The 20554-nt window shown below is 43.4% G+C and overlaps 1 protein-coding gene across 6 annotated transcripts in view; it reads right to left on the bottom strand.

The window, feature by feature from the left end:
• Window positions 1-20554, bottom strand: part of AHDC1 (AT-hook DNA binding motif containing 1) — a 145859-nt gene that overhangs the window by 98967 nt on the left and 26338 nt on the right. For 2 of the 6 annotated variants that reach the window (XR_003859138.1, XR_003859139.1), the window contains exon 2: window positions 6136-6308. The exons of the other annotated variants lie outside the window; for them this stretch is intronic. The gene's annotated coding sequence lies outside the window, so the exon portion shown is untranslated. The remainder of the gene's footprint in view (window positions 1-6135; window positions 6309-20554) is intronic. 6 annotated transcript variants of the gene reach the window in all.

The raw sequence follows: 20554 nt of genomic DNA, 5'->3' as shown, positions 1-20554 counted from the left end.
TTTTGGCATTTCTTTTAAATTGTGCTGCAGGTTGTTTTCATGAAACCTAGTGGCTTGAGATCCAGAGACACCAAGGGAGGAGGAACACCCCTCAACCCAAAACAGCACAAATTGTTTTCTGGGGAAGGTAGTGTTTACGGGGATCCTCAATGCAACCTGCCTCACTGCAAACTTATTTTAAATTTTAGGAGACTTGATTTACTTAACTATGTTCTTTCCTAGCAAACATTTTTCTACTCCTGGAGGATGAGGCTTTACAAAGTGTTGGAAAAGGCCTTATATGTTGATGCTGATTTCTGCATTTCCATTGCCAGGAAAAATTAGGCACACAAGTTTTATGGCACCAGAAATATAGGCGCATAGAACAATCATGTCAGATGCAATATGATGGGTTCCATTCTCACATCCAAATCCACAGAAATTAGGATTTTTTTTTCTATGCTGTGGAACTTAACCTGGGTAAATCGATCAGTAACAGAAAGGTGAAAAAGCACACAGTTGGAAATTTGCAAGACCAGCATCTGTCAACAAAGCACACAAATTCAAGCTCTCTCAAATACACCTATCCAATCTCCCCCTCTCTCTCACACACACACACACATCCTCCCTTCTCACAAAGAAACATTCATAACTCTTGCCTGTCACATGCACACAGCCTCCCTATAATACATATACATTTTGAAAATTGTGTACTCTGGAGTACATCTCGCCAATCTTCTCTGATTGTAAGTACCTTATGACGCTTAAGATGAGACTACAAATTTAGATACAACAATATACACACACCTACCTTTGTCAATGTTCCCTGACCTTCCTGGCTGGCTAAGAGCTTTGAGCATAGCACAGGCACAACAGGGAGCCAGTAAATCAAGATCACAATGCATGATAAGAGCTACAAGCTACAGTCAGGGTAAGTAACATGCAAAGAGGAAATAATGGGGTGTGCTGTAGGGGGCCTGTGGGGAGTTGTATAGGAAAGGCTTGCTTGCTGAACGAAGACCCCCAGCTACACATTCCAGCACTGTTCTGTCCTTCACTATTAAATCTCTAGATTGGGCTTTAAATTTAAGAAATTACCTAAAACAAGAAGAAAATAAAGAGCACATTGCTGGTGTCCTCTGCTGGTACTGCTTGTGGCATAATACAGGGCAACTCCAACACAAAGCTTTAATGCTGCCTTATAACCACTGACACCTGCTCCCTAAAGGTACAACTATGATATATTAAAAAAAAAAAAAAAAAAAGCCACCACAAGACAATTAACACACACACACTCTTACTTTAAATGGGTGAAATGGCTTAGGAGGCAGGGGGGGGGGTGGTGAGGAAAGAGGAGACCCATTTCTAATAAGAGCAAACGGAAGCAATACCTGCAGAGCCGAGGCTTGTCATGGTACCTTAGACTCCCCAGCAGGGGGAATGCATTAGCTCTTTGCTGCCATAGCACAGCACAGTGAAAAAAAAGTCTGCACATTCAATGCTAGCTGGTGTGTCAGCGTGTGTGCACGCATGTGTGCAAGAGAGAGAAAAAAGGGAGAGGGAAAAAAAAAACAACCAAACACAATACAGGCTGAGGAGGGAATGAAGTAACGTGGCTGCACTAAAATAAAGATTAACAAGAAATAAATAATGACGACCAAAGGCCAGAGTTTTAGCTCTCCCCCCACAAGAAATGCATTAAGTTAGTCCAATGAAGAGGTATCACCTGATATAAATTATTTTATCGTTTGTTAGCTTTTATTTCCGAGGAGAGAATAAGTCTGAAGTGAAAGGGAAGGTAGGGGGAAAGCAGAAGTGGGTAGGGCACTAGCAGTTAGGATGAAGCCAGGCATGGCAGGAAATTTAGGGAGGTTTCCTATAAGAACCCGAACCAATACAAATGCGCTTTCCTCACAACAGAAAGCAGTTAGCTGGAACCTTTATTAACCGTAAATAAATAAAAGGCTTAACGTGACCTCTCCTGCGGCCCTGTGAGGAGTGCTAGGGATTTGGAAGGAGGCGGCACTGGGCCGAGTTTGAGGGGAAACGGGGGAGGGCTGGAGGGGGAAGCAGTGCTTATACCCAAGGGAGGATCTTGTGACAGGACAAGTCCAGTAGAGTAGCAGGAACAGCTGCCTGGGAAGGAGAAAGCTTCTCCCAGATCTCCAGCTATTTAGCAACTCCTCCGGCAGCTCCCAAGGTTCCCTGTGAATGCATCATAGAGCGAGGCCTCCTGAGTGGTTTAGCAAAATTCAATGAACACTTCTCAGTGGTTTAACATCAATCCCACTATTACCTATAGAACTAGTGCCAGGCATTCCTGCTACCTCTCTACCCCGATTTGCCAACACATCACTTGTAACTGTTTGTGATAATGTATTTCACTGTATTTTTTATACGCTGGAAAGCCACTTTGGGTAGCTGCATTGGATTTGATAAAATGGTACAAACCCATATATACAAATAATAAAAAGTCTTCAAACAGCGAGATGCTCTTATTTAAAAGAAATGGAACTTACCGGTAAGCCCTGGGCATAGGGATCGTAATCATTAAAAGAATTTTTCTGTCTCCTTATTCTTTGCTGTTTTCGTCCCCTTTAAGTTCATAAACGTGTCCATGATGGACTTTTCCAAGAGTCCTAGCATGCAAGGAATGTGTGTGAGAACTGAAGAAGATCCCGAATCACACTCGGGCCGATACAGTAAACCGCGCGGGAGAGCCAGCGAGTGCCCGCTCTCCCGACGCACGATTCACTAAGCAAAGGTATGTAAATTAGGGCCCCCGGAAATAAGGAGGCGCTAGGGACACTAGCACGTCCCTAACGCCTCCTTATTGACAGAAGCGGCGGCTGTCAGTGGGTTTGACAGCCGACGCTTAATTTTACCGGCGTCTGTTATCAATGCCGCTGACAGCCAAGAGTTCGGAAAACGGACGCCGGCAAAATTGAGCATCCGTCTTCCAACCTGCGAGCCGCGGGCTAATTTTTTTTTTTTTAATGATTTTTTCTTTTTTTTATTTTTGGGGCCTCCGACTTAATATCGCTATGATATTAAGTCAGAGGGTGTACAGAAAAGCAGTTTTTTCTGCTTTTCCGTACACTTTCCCAGTGCTGGCAGGAGTTAATTTCTTAGAGTAAAATGTGTGGCTTGGCTGCACATTTTGCTTTCTGAATCGCACAGGAATAACTAATAGGCCCATCAACATGTATTTGCATGTTGTGGGCGCTATTAGTTTCGGGGGGGGGGGGGGGAGGGGAGGGTTGGCCACGCGTTTTCCACGCGCTATTACCCCTTACTGTATAAGGGGTAAAAATAGCGTGTGGAAAACGCGTGGCCAAACGGGGGCTAACGGTGCATCGGCCTGACTATTTGCAGTAACACTGCATGGAGCAGTAGTCACAAGGCGGGCTACAGGCAAATCGTGACAGGCAGAGAACAGCCCGCTAAGTAACAGAACTCACAAACACCTGGGATAAGCACAAGGGATCCGAAGTTGTAAAGAAGTGAAGGGAAAGCCAGTGATCAAATGGGCTATTACAAAAGGCGGCAAAATTGGGAGACTACTTAGTAATATAGTAATGTACATGGCCCTTACTGTTAAATTCAGTTTTATCAAAGTCTGGCTAGCTCGGAGGTTTTCAAACATTTTGGGGGTTTTTTGGTTAAGGAACTACATCATAATATAATTGAGGTTTTACAGAATTTCACAACACTCTCCCTGCTCCTCTCCCACTGTATACATAAAATTACAAGGAACCCTTGTTAAAGACAGGGCTAACGTTCAGCATACTGGGGTCCAGCCAGTGCCAGGTAGCCTGAGGCTCTACCTCCCTGACATCGCTCTGCTTTGCCTAAAGGATCCTCTTTGGTGCTGGGGGAAACTTAGGCAATTGCCCTGTTTGGCTCCTCACCTAAAACCAGCGGTGGATTAGCAAAATGGCAGACATTCTCTTATAATATTAATTTACAAAACATCACCAGATCCTCCAAACTGCTTGATCAGACAACATGCCCTCTCCCCATGCTTCTCATGTTGCTACAAAAAGGGGGGGGGGGGGGGGGAACAGCAGACTGTTCCACTGACAGAGGTATGGGGGGGGGGGGAATCTTTTTAACCCAGCTGCTTTCAAAAAAACAGTTGCACAACTAATTTTTCTAAATAAATTTAGCAGACAATTAAAAGTCATTAACTTTCTACTTTTTTTGGCCTTGTTTTCATAACATTTCTGGAGGCGAAATAAGCATTTGAAGTTTGACAGTGCCACCTCCTCAGTTCTTCCAGCCCATCTGAATCTTAATAAGTTGGGGGCATTGCTGTGCTGAGCTTCATCAGAGAGTCTTGACATCCATGAATCATGCGCCCACTTGTAAAATATGAAGATCGCTCAGTAAGATAAGACTTGAGAAAGAAGATTGTTGGAGGGGTGAACAACATTTTTTTCAAAAGCTGTAAAATTTTATTCTAATAAACAGAAAAAAAAATACAAAAAGAAAAGAGCACAGCAAATATGATCAGAGGATGAAACACTGGAATCAAGGTTGGGCAAGCTAAACAAACAGGTTTGCTGCTAATCAAGAAGCCAGGATTAAAAAGAAGATGGAATAAGCTGGTACTTCAAAATAGTTTAATGAATCTTCTATAAAAAGTACCTACTAATGTATGTCAGTGTTACTTCACAAAATACTGAGCAGATATTTCTATGAGCATCATGCCAGGTAAATTCTAAAAGGCATCTCACAGGGAAAGCTGAAACACGTATACAGCTCATTCAAGGACAGCGGAGATCACTGAATAAATGTACAAGAACCACTGTTGAATAACACCATCCACCTGGGCATTTTCCTTCACTCATCAGGATAGCAGGATGTCCAAGAAGTCTCCAGCCTTCAACACCATAAGGCTAGTGACTATAACACATGGGCTTTTTTAGGCCACTTTTTTTTTTTTTTAAATAAAAAAAAATGGTGTGTCTTATAGTCCAATAAATATACTATTGGTGTTTCACTGAAAGTGAAAAGCTTGGATGTCCTTTTTAACTCTATACATTGTATCAGTAGTGCATAAGACATATTTTCAAATTAGAATGGTTCGGTATCTTTTGCCTTTTTAGATTAAAAAGCTTTCAAATCTATTATGTATGCCTTCGTTATCTCAGTGCTTGACTAGGAATATTAACACAAAGGCTGCAGTCAATACAAAACATGGCAACCAAAATTGATTCTTAGGAAATCTAGATTTGATAATCACCACTATTGCAACATCTTCATTGGTTGCCAGTGGCAGAGAGGGCAAATTTTAGGTCCTTGACTGTTATTCTTTGAACAATGTAGAATAATGGTCCTGGATATCTTTGGGAGAAGTTGAGTTGGTATAAACCAGGATGTGTATTGAGATGGTCTAAAGGTTCCTTATTATCTATGGCCACAGCTCAAAATATGTGCACATGGGCGTTTTCAGCATCTGTACTGCATCTTTGGAATCTTTTTCCATTGTCTATCGGGTCTGAGTTAAATTACTTAAGGTTTTATAAGCAAGTTATGCCTTGGCCATTTTCAAGAGAGATGTGTTAGTTCAGACTGCTCTTCAGCGAATGGTTTTATTTTATGGGTTTTCAGTGGTATTTATTTTATGTATTTTAATATATGCTGTATGTTTTTACGATTATGGATGTATATTGTAAAAAGACTTTAGTTTGTTTTGATTATGCAGTATATAAACGTGTTAAATAGAGAGACATGAAAAAGTCACTCTGTTTTCTGGCTTTCTTGCTTTATCAAGCATATGCTCTACTTTAAAAAAAAAAAATGGCAACTAGGTTCAATCTAGAAGTATTTTCATCCCTACATGAAAGCAGATGGAATTTGTTTTTATAGGTATTTATATGCTATCTTTCTGACACCAATCAAAATGGTTAACAGGGTTACACAGTAACCCAGCAATATCAAAATACAATATATAGTCTCAACAAGCAAGAGAACAAATTATAAAGCTATCAACCTATCCAAAACCACAATCCCACCCTAAAATTATAATCATAGCCCTGCACCCAAAATCCCCAATAAAATACTGAGCAAGCAGCACTGTACTGAAACCTGACCCAGGACATCACACAAACAGGAGCTGAAAATCCCATTAGATGACATGAATGAACCTACCTAGAACAAGCACTGCGGCAGCTCACATCACCCTCTTATTTCTTCCTCCGACATCACGTGCCCAACCACAAATTAGCTGCTGTGGGCAGCACTTAAATCCTTGGTTGGTGATGGAGGACATACCAGTACCAAAAGAGGTAGAGCTAATGAAGGCCACCATGTTATCTATGGATCTACAGGAAAAAAAATAAAAAAAAAAAAAAAAAAGAGATGATCTACCCCACTTTCACTGCAATCTGCACAGTCAGCTCACTTCATTAAATAGTTAATGAATGAGAGCCACTCCATAAGAATCAATGTTTCAAAGCGATGGGTCCCTGATGGAAGTCCCCAACTGCTCCAAAATGTTTCTTCACACAGTGCAATAATAAATATTTCATGAACTGGCCTGTGCTCAGATTCTGGTAAGCTCGGGTATGTTTTCATCTTTGGATGCCTCTTGCCTTCAATTATCTTAAGGGACATTCAGACCTCTGTTAACACCTTCCAGTTCTGGTGCAGTTTTGATTTTTTTTTTTTTTTTTTTTTTTTTAAAAGCACTGCATACTACAGACCCACAGGAAATATTTAGGAGGGGAAAATCTGAATCCGAGACAGAAAGTAACACTGAAGAACAGGCCAGTCCCTTATAAGAGACATGAAAAAAACTGCCTCTCTACCATATCATGATTTTATTTAGTTTTTTCCTTTGGGTGCACTGGATGTTTACTCTTTAGTATGCAACCATTTAAGAGGGTTTTATTCCAATTCTGCATAAAGCAGAGTTGATAGGACGTGTGTAAAATATTCCTCCATCTAGTTTGTGCATGTAACCAACCTCAATTCTAAAACACACAAGATAGGGGACAGTAACCAAGCAGGAAGGAAATGGCCTTGCGGGTCTAACTGAGCCGAGGCGTCTCCTGCTGAGCTCACTTAGGACTCAGAATACTGGGCCTGGAGAATTCGTTATTACACTCCTAGCTTTTAGCCCTGCCTTTGAACCTCAGATTCCATGCGGCCTTCACCAAGATCCCTCTCTCTTCCAGCCAGTTTGCTCAACTTAATTGGGTAATAAAACCAGCAGCGGCTTCACTGCATCTTCCCTCTGTTCCAGAAGGTGGATAGGTAGGCAGGTGCAAGCATTTTCCCTTTTCACGACATTGGTGGCTGCATGTTGGCCTCTGAAGTGCTATAACCAGATTAAAAGGTGCTAGCTAAATGTAAGTCACCACCTACCCAAACGCAGGAGGAAGCCACATGGCATTTTCGGATGGGAGAGACACCTACATTAGCACCATGGCAAAGAGGAGGAGACTGAGGTTTAGGCAAATACAACAAGTGTCAGGATAGTAACAAACAATTTACTAAGGGTAAGCAGGTCTGTCTTCTGCAGTGGTTAGACCGAAGCTTGGCAAAAGGGTATGGGTGCAGCGCATTTTCATCTGCAACTCAGTGGTACATACAAAAATGCTGAGACTAATCAAGTGACAGTGAAAGCATGTCTGAGACAAAGGAAAAAAAAATCAGCCAAATGCAGGCAGTCTGCTAGCAGGGTGTCTCCACTCCAACTATTCACAAGTTTCAGGCCATTAGATAACTGGGCCAGAAGGCCTTAAAATGCAATCAGAATTTAACCGCTCGGACCAAAACCACACTCCTAGGAAGAGGCCCAATTGCAGCACCAAGCAAAAAACAAAAAAAAAAAAAAAAAAAGAAATCCACACACAAGAAAGAGAATTGAAAAACGGCTAAAGCAGCAGCAGTACAGATATAAACAGGAGCTGCCGCTGCAGTGAGGGCTGGCGCAGACATGTACACCAGGGAGTGCCTACTGGTGAGCAGGGGGTGGGGAAGGAAGGGACTGAGAGCCATATCATTGCTTTGCCACATACACACAATTAGTTGATTGCAGCCTGGTGGAAAAACTGCACAACTTCTTATAAAAATTCCGAGGAGCCAAGAGATCACCAGAGGCCTCACTGCTATCGCTAGCACTTTTCACTAGAGATCTGGTACTCCTGCACAGTAACTAAGGAATAGGCCCCCCAAAGGGCTGGCGGTGTTATTTTCATTATGCTCTACCACCACACCTAAGGGTGTGCAGACAACGCAAAGCCAAAGGTAGTAAGCTCCCCTAGGTGTGGCGATATTGACAAAAACAAACAATCACACTCCTAAGTGTCTTATTACAATTATAAAAAAGTTACACCTCTCAGCTCATTCATTAAGGTGGGATCATTTTGTCACTCTCAGTAGTTAAAAACCTAGTGCTTCTGGCGCGCACACACACACACACACACACACGAGGGTGCTGCCATGGACATCTAGGGAGTGAATGATAAGAAAAGAAAGAAAATCAAGAGGGCCCATCACCCACAAGGAAGGAGAGATATGACGGGGCATGTTTACCTTTGCTACCCCTCGGCTCCCCCACGCCAAATAGAATTTTTTCTGGTTCACCAAAGTTCGTGAACCCCCCCTTTATCTCAGCTGGGGCTCGTTTCTGGGGGAACCGGCACCACTCCTGCATTTGATATTCTTCATAGTTATTCCCTCGCCTCATAACCAAAAACACACACACCCTGTTACAAAAGCCTTATTTCAATTCTGAAAAAATAAAACTGCACCAAGCTCCAGATCCCCGCAGAAATAATAAACTGCCACATCTTGACGACGTCCTTAGTTTCTACATGCAAACTATGACAATCAATGGGAGTTTACATTGTCATGGCATGGTAAGGTTTAAAAGCAAAAGCTTCTCTCATTCTGTTGGGTCATCCCTCTGCACGGAAAAGATATCAACATTTTAATCACCATATGTGGTGCCAACTTTGCCCATCATCTCAGCTCCTAAAGGCAGATTGTAAGCAAGTATGCCAGCATCCAGATGCTGGAGTGCAGAAGCTACTAGCACAAATTTAAAAGGTTTTCCCCCCAAAATTGTTCTGACCCAGAAGCTTCCTGGGCCCCTCTAATTTCTCTACAGGATAAAGAGGACACTCAAGATGAAGTAACTCTTAAAACTGCTTCTACGTTCTTGGTGCTAGAGCTTAAAGTTGCAATGAGAATGCAGCACAGCATAGCTGTTGACATCAAGCATGGAGGAAGCAGACTTTGGGTGTGACCTCAAGAGTTCTCACTGAACGCTGAAAAGGTCATGGTCTCTATTTGGTCAATCAGATGGCTGAACTCTTTTTCCATCCACTAAGACAGTGGTTCTCAACCTTTTTTCCCCCATCCTGACACAACTGACAGACCATACTCACACATGTGACACACTGCTCATTACAATTCACGGCAGACATAAAAAAATAAAGGCCCAGTATTATTTTTATTGTTAAGAATGACACAAGGGAAAGATAAGTACTATCTGAACAGAAATTGTATAACTAGTGAACATCCCATACCAAAACACCAATTTCCAGCGCTCAGACAGTAATCACCTAAACTAAGAAAAGGCAACACTAAAAATATTACACCAGGCCTTAAGACCCCAATCCACACCTCCTATTACGAAAACGGACCAAGCCGGGCTGCTATAGAGCCCTACACAGAAACTACACGCCAGCAGGATACCTCACTTCAGTCATATGTACAGAAAGAATAGAGAGATCAAAGCATAGCTAGAAGCATGCAGACAAAAACTGAACTGGAAACTACAAGAAGTCAGACTGTATGTAGTGTAACAAAGGAAAAAGAAACTTCACCAGTCCTCAAAACAAATCAAGAAATATAAAATCAATAGCAGTAAAAACATACTACTAACAAAGAACAAATTTCAAAAGAGCTGATGACTGAAATATCCAATAATTAAAAATTCATATCAACATTTCCTAGATACCAATAAAATATTTCAAAATAGTAGACACAAAAACCCAATAATGAAAAATAAGGATCAAAAAAATGCTTTGCTCTGCATACCTGGGAACATTTGATATCCAGGGGCCCTGAGATGGTTTGCTTGTAACGTTCTCCTCTCTTTCTGTCACACACCACCTCTCTCACTTACAAAGGCTCTTAATCACATTTACACACACACATATAGATTTTCAATCACACACATAATGCTGTCTCTCACACACAGATTGTTATTCACACACACACACACACACTCTCTCTCTCCCTTACACACAGGCTCTCAATCATACATATACATGATCTCTTACACATACAGATTCTCATACTCGGTCATACTCTTACATTCATGCTCTCTCACACAGGCTCTCACACAAACAGGTTTTCAATCACTTACTCTCATACACACACAGAATCTCAAACACACATGCTTGCTCACTCACTCACTCTCTCCCCCCAAACTAGCGACAGCTGCAGCCTCCTTCACTTCCAGCCCTTGCGGCCTCGAGAAAAGACTCCCATCTGCCGCGGGGACCGACGTTGCTCCTCACCGAGCTTCTCTTCTTCAGGTTGATGATGCACACACTAGCACGGTCTCTTCTTCCCGCGCGTGCAGCCGCTGCACACCACTTCCTCTTCCAGGCCGAGAAGGGTGGGAAGAAGAGAACCTGCTGGTGCAGACTCCAGTTCTCCCGCCACATTGCGCCTGGGCTATCAACATTTTAAGCCCGGGCAGAGGATGATTTCCTTTTTCGCTGGGTCAGTGGGAGACCGGGAAGTGTGGAGACACACCTGCGTGTGCTTGGCAACACACCGGTTGAGAACTGCTGCACTAAGAGAAAGGCCCAGACAGCTTTCTTTTCTGTTTTACGTGCACAAGAGTAATATATTCAGATAAGTCAAGATGACAGCAAATGGGGAGAAAAAAACCCAAACCATTCGGGCCGATGCAGTAAAATCGTGGGAGAGCGGTCGAGCGCCTCCTCTCCCGGCACAGGCCACTCTCCTGTGCACGCGATTCAGTATTTTAATTTATTTTAATTAGAGCCGGCGGTAAAAAGAGGCGCTAGGGACACTACCGCGTCCCTAGCACCTCTTTTTTGATGGAAGCAGCGGCTGTCAGCGGGTTTGACAGCCGACGCTCAATTTTGCCGGCGTCAGTTCTCGAGCCCGCTGACAGCCACGAGTTCGGAAACCGGACGCCAGCAAAACTGAGCATTCGGTTTTCGACCTGCCAGCTGCAGGACCATTTAAAAAAAAATTTTTAAACTTTCGGGACCTCCGACTTAATAATCGCCATGATATTAAGTCAGAGAGTGCACAGAAAAGCAGTTTTTACTGCTTTTCTGTGCACTTCCCGGGTGCCGGAAGAAATTAACGCCTACCTTTGGGTAGGCGCTAATTTCTTAAAGTAAAATGTGCGGCTTGGCTGCACATTTTGCTTACTGAATTGCGCGGGAATACCTAATAGGGCCATCAACATGCATTTGCATGTTGCGGACGCTATTAGGTTTGGGGGGGGGGGGGGTTGGACGCGTGTTTTGGATGTGCTTTTACCCCTTACTGAATAAGGGGTAAAGCTAGCGCGTCGAAAACGCACATCCAATCGTGGGTTAACAGTGCGCCGGAATCGCACTGTACTGTATCGGCCTGATTGTAATATAGAAAGAATAAGACTCTAGAGAGGCAGTAAAGCCCAACACTAGTCTGCCCAAACTACTTCCTGGTACAAATGGCACAGACCAGAGTTTCTCAACCCAGATGTGCAGAAACACCTACTCAATATGGTTTTCAGGATATGTGTAATGAATATGCACGACATCGATTTGCATGCATTGAAGACTCATGCATATTCATTACACATATCCTGAAAACTGACCAGTTGGGTGGACTTCCAGGATATGGTTGGGAAACAATAGCAATAAGCAGTTGATCTCGTTTTCCTTTCGTTTCTTCACAGTTAATTATCCCTTGTGCTTATCCCATGCTTTTTTTTTTTTTTTTTTTTAATTCTGATGTCCTTTTGGCTTCCACCCCCCTTTCTGTGAACTAATATTTCCTTATGCATTTTTAAGACTATATCCTTTAAGTTTTATAATCAAAACCACAACATCTGAAGCAGTGAAACAAGAATATGCACACTCCTAACATAACCGTAATGGTATTATACAAAAGCAGGTGTGGCCAGTCACTCGCAAGTCCTGTAATAACATCAATGAAATGTGATTGTACAAGGGCAATAATCCTATATTACAATATACTACAAGTGCCCAGTGGCAGGGCTACAAGAGGTTAGGCAGCTGACACTAACCTCAATTCTGATGCAAGTACCACATGCCAGGGGGAGGTTAGGTGGGAAAAGGTCAGTGTATATCAAACTACTCGGGGATTTCCCCCCTATTTTAAAAGATTCATCCTCCCATTATTCCTAGTCTGATCATTGCAAGGATGATCCCGAGGCTGAGAAGCATGTGCCAGGACTCCTTCCAGAACCCTGCACCATGTGTTCTAGACCTAGCCATCATGGAGTCACCCTGAAAAGCCATGACTCCTTCCAGAACCCTGCACCATGTGTTCTAGACCTAGCCATCAAGGAGTCACCCTGAAAAGCCATGACTCCTTCCAGAACCCTGCACCATGTGTTCTAGACCTAGCCATCAAGGAGTCACCCTGAAAAGCCATGACTCCTTCCAGAACCCTGCACCATGTGTTCTAGACCTAGCCATCAAGGAGTCACCCTGAAAAGCCATGACTCCTTCCAGAACCCTGCACCACGTGTTCTAGACCTAGCCATCAAGGAGTCACCCTGAAAAGCCATGACTCCTTCCAGAATCCTGCACCATGTGTTCTAGACCTAGCCATCAAGGAGTTACCCTGAAAAGCCATGACTCCCTCTCTCGCAGGGGCTTTCCACGTTGCCTCCACAGCTTGCCCGGCAGACTTGGAGACTGAACCAGGAGCCTTCTGATTGGCAGTGTGTACCACTGCTACTGAATCCCTGGGCCAGAGGAATAACTTAAGATATTTTTCACCCTAGCTGAAGCAGTCTCATGTGCAGAACTGAAACCTGTGCTGAAACCGATTTTTATGATGTTATAGTCAGACTCCGTTTTAGAAGTTGTTATATAGAATAGAGCGCATGGTCCAGAAAATGTCAGCCACCTTTTATCATTTTATTTGCCGTATCTTCTGGACTATAGATTCTTAGGAGCATAAAATTTGGAAGACAAATTCCCCCCAACATGTTTATGACATCAAACAAGGAATCAAAGGGACAAGGGAAAAAAAAAACAAACCATGCTTGGATATTTTCTTCCTTTTACCAACCTGTGCACAGAGGCGATTTTTTTTTTTACCACAAACCCCGGGTAAATGCTGCTCTCTCTACTTCAAAGGCTGTGTGTGTTTCCAGGCCTGCGATTTCTCTATCTGAATGCTGCCTCGACTGCTCTATGATCAGCACAGCTCTGAAGGAGTGTAGTACACTTGTTAAAGTCCCCTCATTAATGGGCCATCCATAACAAGCAGGTACCCAGGAGCTCCTCCTGCACCTCGGGCTCTAATGAGCTCCATTACCATCCTCCAACCCAGAGGTGCACGAAGGAGAACATAAATTGGGGGCAGGGAGGCCCCAGTGACTGATGCAGAGCGCTCTGGCAAATCAATGCTGCTTTTGCTTGGCGTCAGGAGCACTTGCTGCCAGAGCTACTTTAACATGCCATTCCGGATCCAAAGGAGCATGGACAATTAACGGGCACTAGGACATAGCAACTCAGCAAAAAAAAAAAAAAAAAAAAAATGGGGTGGCAAGCTGATGCTTTTGTTTTCCAAGGAAACCTAGGCAGACAGCGAGGCGGGGAGGAGGGTCAAAGAAAGGGTCAAGACACCACAGGAGAGAGAGAGAGAGGGTTGACAAGCAACAAAGGAAGGGAAGGTGTGCTCAGTAGCAAATCTCTGGAGAAGAAATCACTCCAGGGAGCTGGAAGGGATGATCACAACATAGGTCATCAGGATGAATGAGGACGTTCTGCTGGAAAGCAGCCCAGCTGTATCTTCTCCTGCCATTTCATTCTTATGAAATGCAGCAAGCCAAGCAGTGACCAATCGCTATTCCTGCATCCAAAATTAGCCAACAAAGACTGTCCTGTTTGTCCTGCGATGCCACACGAGGGGAAAATTATTCATCCTGTGTCTAATCTTGCGGTCTCAATGTATCCCGTTCCAGTAGATCTTCAGCTTACTTTTCCAGCCCCATTCAATGTCCAGGATTAGTGGTGCACTTTGACCTACCCAATGCAGATATTTCAACCACTTTCAGCTGCATATAAAATAAATGAAACCAAATTTTTAAAAAGCATTTTTGCTTCTTTTCTACAAAGTCATGAACGATATTTTGCTGGAGGTGTTGGTCTTCTTAGGTGGCTTCACTAGCTGAGTGTTTTAATGTTTAAAATATATATTTTTTAATTTTATTTTTATTTCCTTTTTATTGTTTTTCACGGTTTAATGTGTTTCTGTTAATGATTATGGATGTATTTTTGTGATTTTTTTTTTTTTTTTTTTATTATGCAGTATACAAAAGTTTTTTAAACAAATAAAATTTCCTGCTGGACTCCAAAGTTCAGGAGGGATCAGATTAATAGTACTGTTATAATTTATAGGACACAGTCAGTCTCTCTATAATGCAGTCCAAGATCAATCATGTGGTGAGAAAGTCCCCAATCCCTGAAGGCTTACATTTTATGTTCAAGCAGATAGGAAATTTCTTGCTCAAGGCAATATAGCAAGTGGTGGAGAGCAGAAAAAGCCATCTCCTCTAACTGACCCTCACCCGGTTCTAACCAGAGCTTCACCTTTACATGTCTTCAACTTCCACATTAAGCTCTGAACATGTTGATATAATATAAATGTATGATTTGCATTATGCACTCAACATACCCTTCGACTGACATACTGCTATATAAAATAAAAAAAAAACAAAACCCGGAGTCTTCTGATCAATGAGAATATCTGCCAAGATGATCTTAACATTATTACCATAGTGTAAATTCAATGCTTTAGTCTCTTATGAATGTGACTAGCCTGTTGAAGGGATGAAATTTTCAGGCAAATTATTTTGGAATATGAATTGGCTTGAGGCCAATCAGATTATAGATTTCAAACTAATTGTGTGCTAATGGGCAGTTATAGAGTTGGGAGCCTGAGAACAAGATAACACAGAGACTTCAAGCTGGATTAGTTCATGCATGCCATAAGCCAGTGGTTCCCAAACCTGTCCCGAGTGCCCCTCAAACCAGTCGGGTTTTCAGGATATCCACCATGAATATACACAAGATAGATTTGCATACCAAAGCACTGTATGCAAATCTTGTGCACACTCATGGTAGATATCCTGAAAAATTGATTGGCTGGGGATCCCCCAGGACAAGTTTGAGAACCTCTGCCATATGATTTCCCCTATTTACACAGCTAAACCCTATATGATCCTATCCACCCACAACACACACACATTTCCCACGCAACACAGTCATAGTACACAGATCCCTAAAATCCCTTAATTTCTCATTTCCTACTCTTTCTACCTCCAAGAAAAAAAAAATCAGGCTGACAGTTATAACTGGAGCTAGTTTATTGGATAGGGAGGTGGACTGATCAGTTATAGAAGTTTTCAACCCAGTCCTTCAGGCACATCCAGCCAATCAGGTTTTCAGGATATCCGCAATGAATATACATGGAGATGTACTGAAAACTCAACTGCTTGGGCATGTCCTGAAGACTGGGTTACAGACTTCTAGCATCTGACCTTTAGTTGTTCTGTTCTGTATTCACAGTTGCTTCACTAGCTTGGGCTTGTAGATAGGCATAGTTTGTCTCTCTCTCTCACACACTCACTTACCAACAAGAAGGCAGCTATAGAGAGTCAATACCTTGTGTTGTATCACTGCAAAATCCTGAAGGCTTGTTTCTTATTTTATGGAGGTGGGGGCTGAAAGTAACTGAAGATGTCTCTCTTGACACCCCCCACTACCACCTTTTAAAGCCAATAAGAATGCATCCTCCCTCTCCTTACATATCCCTGGGAGAGGAGCACACATTCTGCAAATGTAAGAGATGAACATGTAATCTCCTTCAAAGGACACGATGCCAGAGGTTTACAACTCCCCCTGCTGGGCTTCCTTCAGAAAGGGTACCCAAAAGGAACTTATTAGCACCCTTGAGAATTACAACTCATAAACAAGAGAATGCAAGAAAATATATAGATAGTATAGAGAAATTGATTGGCTGGGGATCCCCCAGGAGAAGTTTGGGAACCTCTGCCATATGCGACAGTTAAGATAGAAGTATGTATCCATGCAACACAAAGGCCATAATTCTGTCAGTTGCTTTCACAGATTAAAATTTAAAAAAAAAAAAAAAATCCTTAACTACCATGTTACACCCTACTGTGTCTCCATCATGCACCGAAAGTGCCAAGGACAGGAGGAGGATGAAGGAGCAGCCTTTTCAGCACCCAACTTACACTCTGAGGAAGTATCTCCGAAGTTACCATAGCAACCTCCAGTTGCTAAACGACCTGCCTAAACATTAACAAGCCCAACACACTGGACTTGGGTCAGGCCGCAGAAAGCATGCACCGTGGGAGGAAGGAGGTGCTGGGCCACCAACAGGCACCATGCTGAGCCAGAGGCCAAGAGACGTGGGCTAGTGGAGACATCCGGCTCTACCTATTTAAAAACACAGTGTGACTTTGGACAAAGGTCTGAATGGTAAAGAGACCCCCCCCCCAAAAAAAAAATAATTTTGACGTTTGAGACTAGCATTGACTTGCAACAATCAATTCAGCCAGTGCTACTGACCCACCAAATTATTATCAAACTCCTGTTCACGGAGTCAGAATTCAATATCATTGATCACGGCTTTAAGTTAGAACGGTGCCCACATTCACAAAACTTGTCAAATATGCTTTGGTGAGAGAGTCTGAAACTGGGATTGCTTTTTGAAATTTCCCCTTCCCTCCTTTACCTGTATGGCTTGCGTTATCTTTAACTCTGTGCATCTCAGCACCACACCAGTGAGCTTTTATAATGCCTGGGTAGCACAGTATGTCTTTTTGTGGCATGGGGGTCTGGCAAGGCCACAAAATCAAATTAAGCTTTAAAACTGCAGTAGTGAGTGAGGTTGTTAAGACAGATAAGAAAATGCAGAAGGGCAGCACTGTCAAAAACACCACGCATAAACATTGACACCAAGGCTGGGTTTGGTTTTGGGTTTTTTAATACATGGTAGGGGCAATAAAATGTAACATTGCAGGCTAATTACTGCCACCCCATTCTGTGTGTGTGTGTGTGTGTGTGTAAGTCACGCAGAAAAGCGTGTGGAATTAGATCAGGGAAGGGAAACTTACACATAGACCGCATAATCAAATCCCTGTACATAGTTTCCGGCACTTCCTTTGCACCAGCTTCAGTGCACACGTCAAGTACACAGGTTTCCACATGCTGCAGGGATTTTCAAAAGGGAAACTCCCTGAGGGGTTTCCCTTTAAAGATCAGCTTGCAGTCCCCACAGGGATGGAGGGCTCAGCAGTGCCCTCTCCAACAGCACTGCCATTAGTAAGGCTTGTTCTCTTGTTTGAGAGATATTAGATGAGACTGTTGTATTCAGAAGAAAAGCCATATATTTTTAAAACCATTTTTGGGGTATAAGGGAGCATATAAACATATTTAAAAAGGTAAAAAAAAGAAAAAAAGTTCTCCAAAAGGGAGCAACAATTAAATAAAATGAACCCAACAGCGTATCACAGATGAGAGACTCTTCCATCCACTCCACTTAATGAGGTAGCACAGAACAGGCACACTCAGCACTCCTATCCCCGCAGAGAGCTTCGCCAGCAGGCGAGATAATGACGCGGGAACACACGCCGCAGTCACCAGCGCCTTTGGCGACCGGAAGGTTAAAGTCATACTCTCTCCCCGCCCCCGGCATGCCGCTGCGTGCTTCAGCCTCCTTCCACCCCAACTGCCTGTGCAGAGAGCTGGAAACATTGTCTCTGTGCTGCATTATTTATAAAAACGGAGGTGCTCGGAGCTGGGCAGCCGCTGTCACTTCTCGGGTTTAAAGCGTCAGGAACTCATGGGGAATGACCATCCATTTGGATTTTGTCTGGGTTACTTTTTAAGAATAGAGGAATTGCATGCAATTAGGAGCCTATCATAAGAGGGCTTTCGCTATGGAAAACATGGGTGTTGATATATGTACAAGTATTACTGCCTGCATATTAAAAAAAAAAAAAAAAAAAAGACTTTTTTTAATGGGATGGGGAGAAACAGAGCCACAGCCATTTCCAGTACATATTCTACTGTAGTTCTTTATCTTCATCAATAGTTATTCCACCATGTATATAGCGCACGTTACACTAAAATGATACAGGTATGAGTGCCAGACCTGGAGAGTTTACAATCTAAGCTTAAACTATGGGATATAACATAGCCTGCCAAGGTCTGAGTCCTGGGTCCCAGTCCATTATTCCAGCCACTCGAGAAGGCAAACGAGGCAGCAGGGATGATCTCAAGTTAGCAAAACAGCGTAACAAGACAGTGACAAGAACCAGAGGAATGCTAGAGGGAAGGGAGGTACTTCCAGTAGACAAAAATGAGGTATTAATTCCTCTCTGTGCAGGTCATTGGCAAGACTTCATATGAAGAAGTGTGTCCAAAGTCTGTAGGGCTGACCCTTGATAAAGGCCAAGCAGAAGCGTTGCAGAGAAGGGCTACAAAATGGTGCAGAGTCTGAGCTATAAGCCCTGAGAAATGACACTTAAGGATCTAAATATAATATAGAAATGAAACATAGAAACATAGAAATGACGGCAGAAGACGACCAAATGGCCCATCTAGTCTGCCCAGCAAGCTTCGCACTTTATCCATTTTTTTCCCTTTTTTTTTTCTCTCCCACCTGTTACTATTGGCTTCCAGTACCCTCCAGCCCTAATTCCCCTCCACCCCACCACCAATTTAGAGAGCAGCGCCGTATCTGCATCCAAGTGAACGTCCAACTCAATTAGGGGTAGCAACTGCTGTAACAAGCAGGCCACACCCTTACCCCATACTCTTACCCACCCCTGTTTTTGTTTTTTGTTTTTTTTTTTTGGAGATAGCACCTCTCCATCCTTCCGCTCCGTGAAGGTGGAACACCAACTACTGGCCACTGGCATCCCGCTCCGTGAATGCCTCTGTGGCTACTGCCGCTCCGTGCAGTGTTTGAATGCCGCTGTGGCATTCAAACACTGCACGTGTGGCAAACGTTCCTTGGGTCAGTGCATCTCACTATATAGTGTTGCAGCTCTAGCCCCCACCACTACCAATATTTTCCCAACAGCTAGTACATTCTGGAAACCATGCTGCACAGTGCAATCAGTTTTCTTGCATCTTCTAGTGCACCCTACATCAGCGGTGCTCAAAAAGGTTCTTAGGCCCCACCTAACCAGCTGGGTTTTCAAGCTATCCCTAATCTGCAGGAGATCCTGGCATATATTGGAGGTAGAGATGTGAATCGGAACCAGAATCAGTTCGGATTTCAGTTCCGATTCACATCTCTAATTGGAGGCAGTGCATGCAAACCCCTCTCATGCATTTTTTATTTTTTTTTTTTTTTAGATACCTGGAAAACCCAAGTGGATGTGGCTTGGGGCCTCTCCCCCCCCTCAAGGACCATTTGGAGCAGCACTGCCCTAGAAGATAATCTGAAAATGGAGAGAAGGGACTGTGAAAGACATTCAGATACCTGGAAGGTATTAAGAATGCACAAACAGGGAAAGGAAAGTTACAGGGCAAAAAGGTCAGGAGGCTGAAAGGGGCCCGACTCAGGTGAAGCATTACAGCTATGAAAGCCTCCCAGTGGAGGCCAAACAGTAAAAGGAATTTAAGAAAGCATGGGATAAGCACAAAGGATCCTTAGCTGCCAAAAAATGGGAGCAGGATGTCAGAGATCAAGTAAGGTCTGGGGGGTAGTGCATCATGGACAGGCAGCCTGGGGTGGGCCTTGCGGTCCCCTGGACATTATTTTATATGTTTAGGAAATAAAAAACAGAAGACACTGCAGGGGAAGGATTTTATTGTTACTTCAGAACCCCCTGCTAGTTAATGTAATTCCCACTAGCCACACGATTCAGGTCACTGACCCAGATGCTTGTGGAGAACCTGCCTCTTGCCTCATCAGCCGGCGATATTTTCACTATTGCAATCTCCCCCCCACGTAAATGCTGCTCTTAAAAACAAAATATACGCATTCTGCACATGGGGAGTGAGGGGGGCGTCCAAGAAGGAGCAGCTAAGATGACCTAAAAGGAGAGAGACAAAGGGCAGGGTCTGTTAGTGACAGTGCACTCCCCCCGCAGCTGTAGCCCCTTTTGGCACAGCTGGGCACCCCGAAGTAGAGCACATCTATTCTCAGCACCAGCCCCATTACAACCCTGGTGCTATTTTGTAACAGCTGGGTAACAGGAAACTGCAGCGGGAGCATGAAAGTCTCTGGGAGCACACAGAGCATCGTGCAGAGATGTTTATAAAAGGACAATCCCTCT

The sequence above is a fragment of the Rhinatrema bivittatum genome, chromosome 11, assembly GCF_901001135.1.
Source record: "Rhinatrema bivittatum chromosome 11, aRhiBiv1.1, whole genome shotgun sequence".
In the NCBI taxonomy this organism is placed as follows: domain Eukaryota; kingdom Metazoa; phylum Chordata; class Amphibia; order Gymnophiona; family Rhinatrematidae; genus Rhinatrema; species Rhinatrema bivittatum.
Note: the sequence above shows the minus strand (reverse complement) of the source record. Positions and strands in the feature narration are given on the sequence as shown.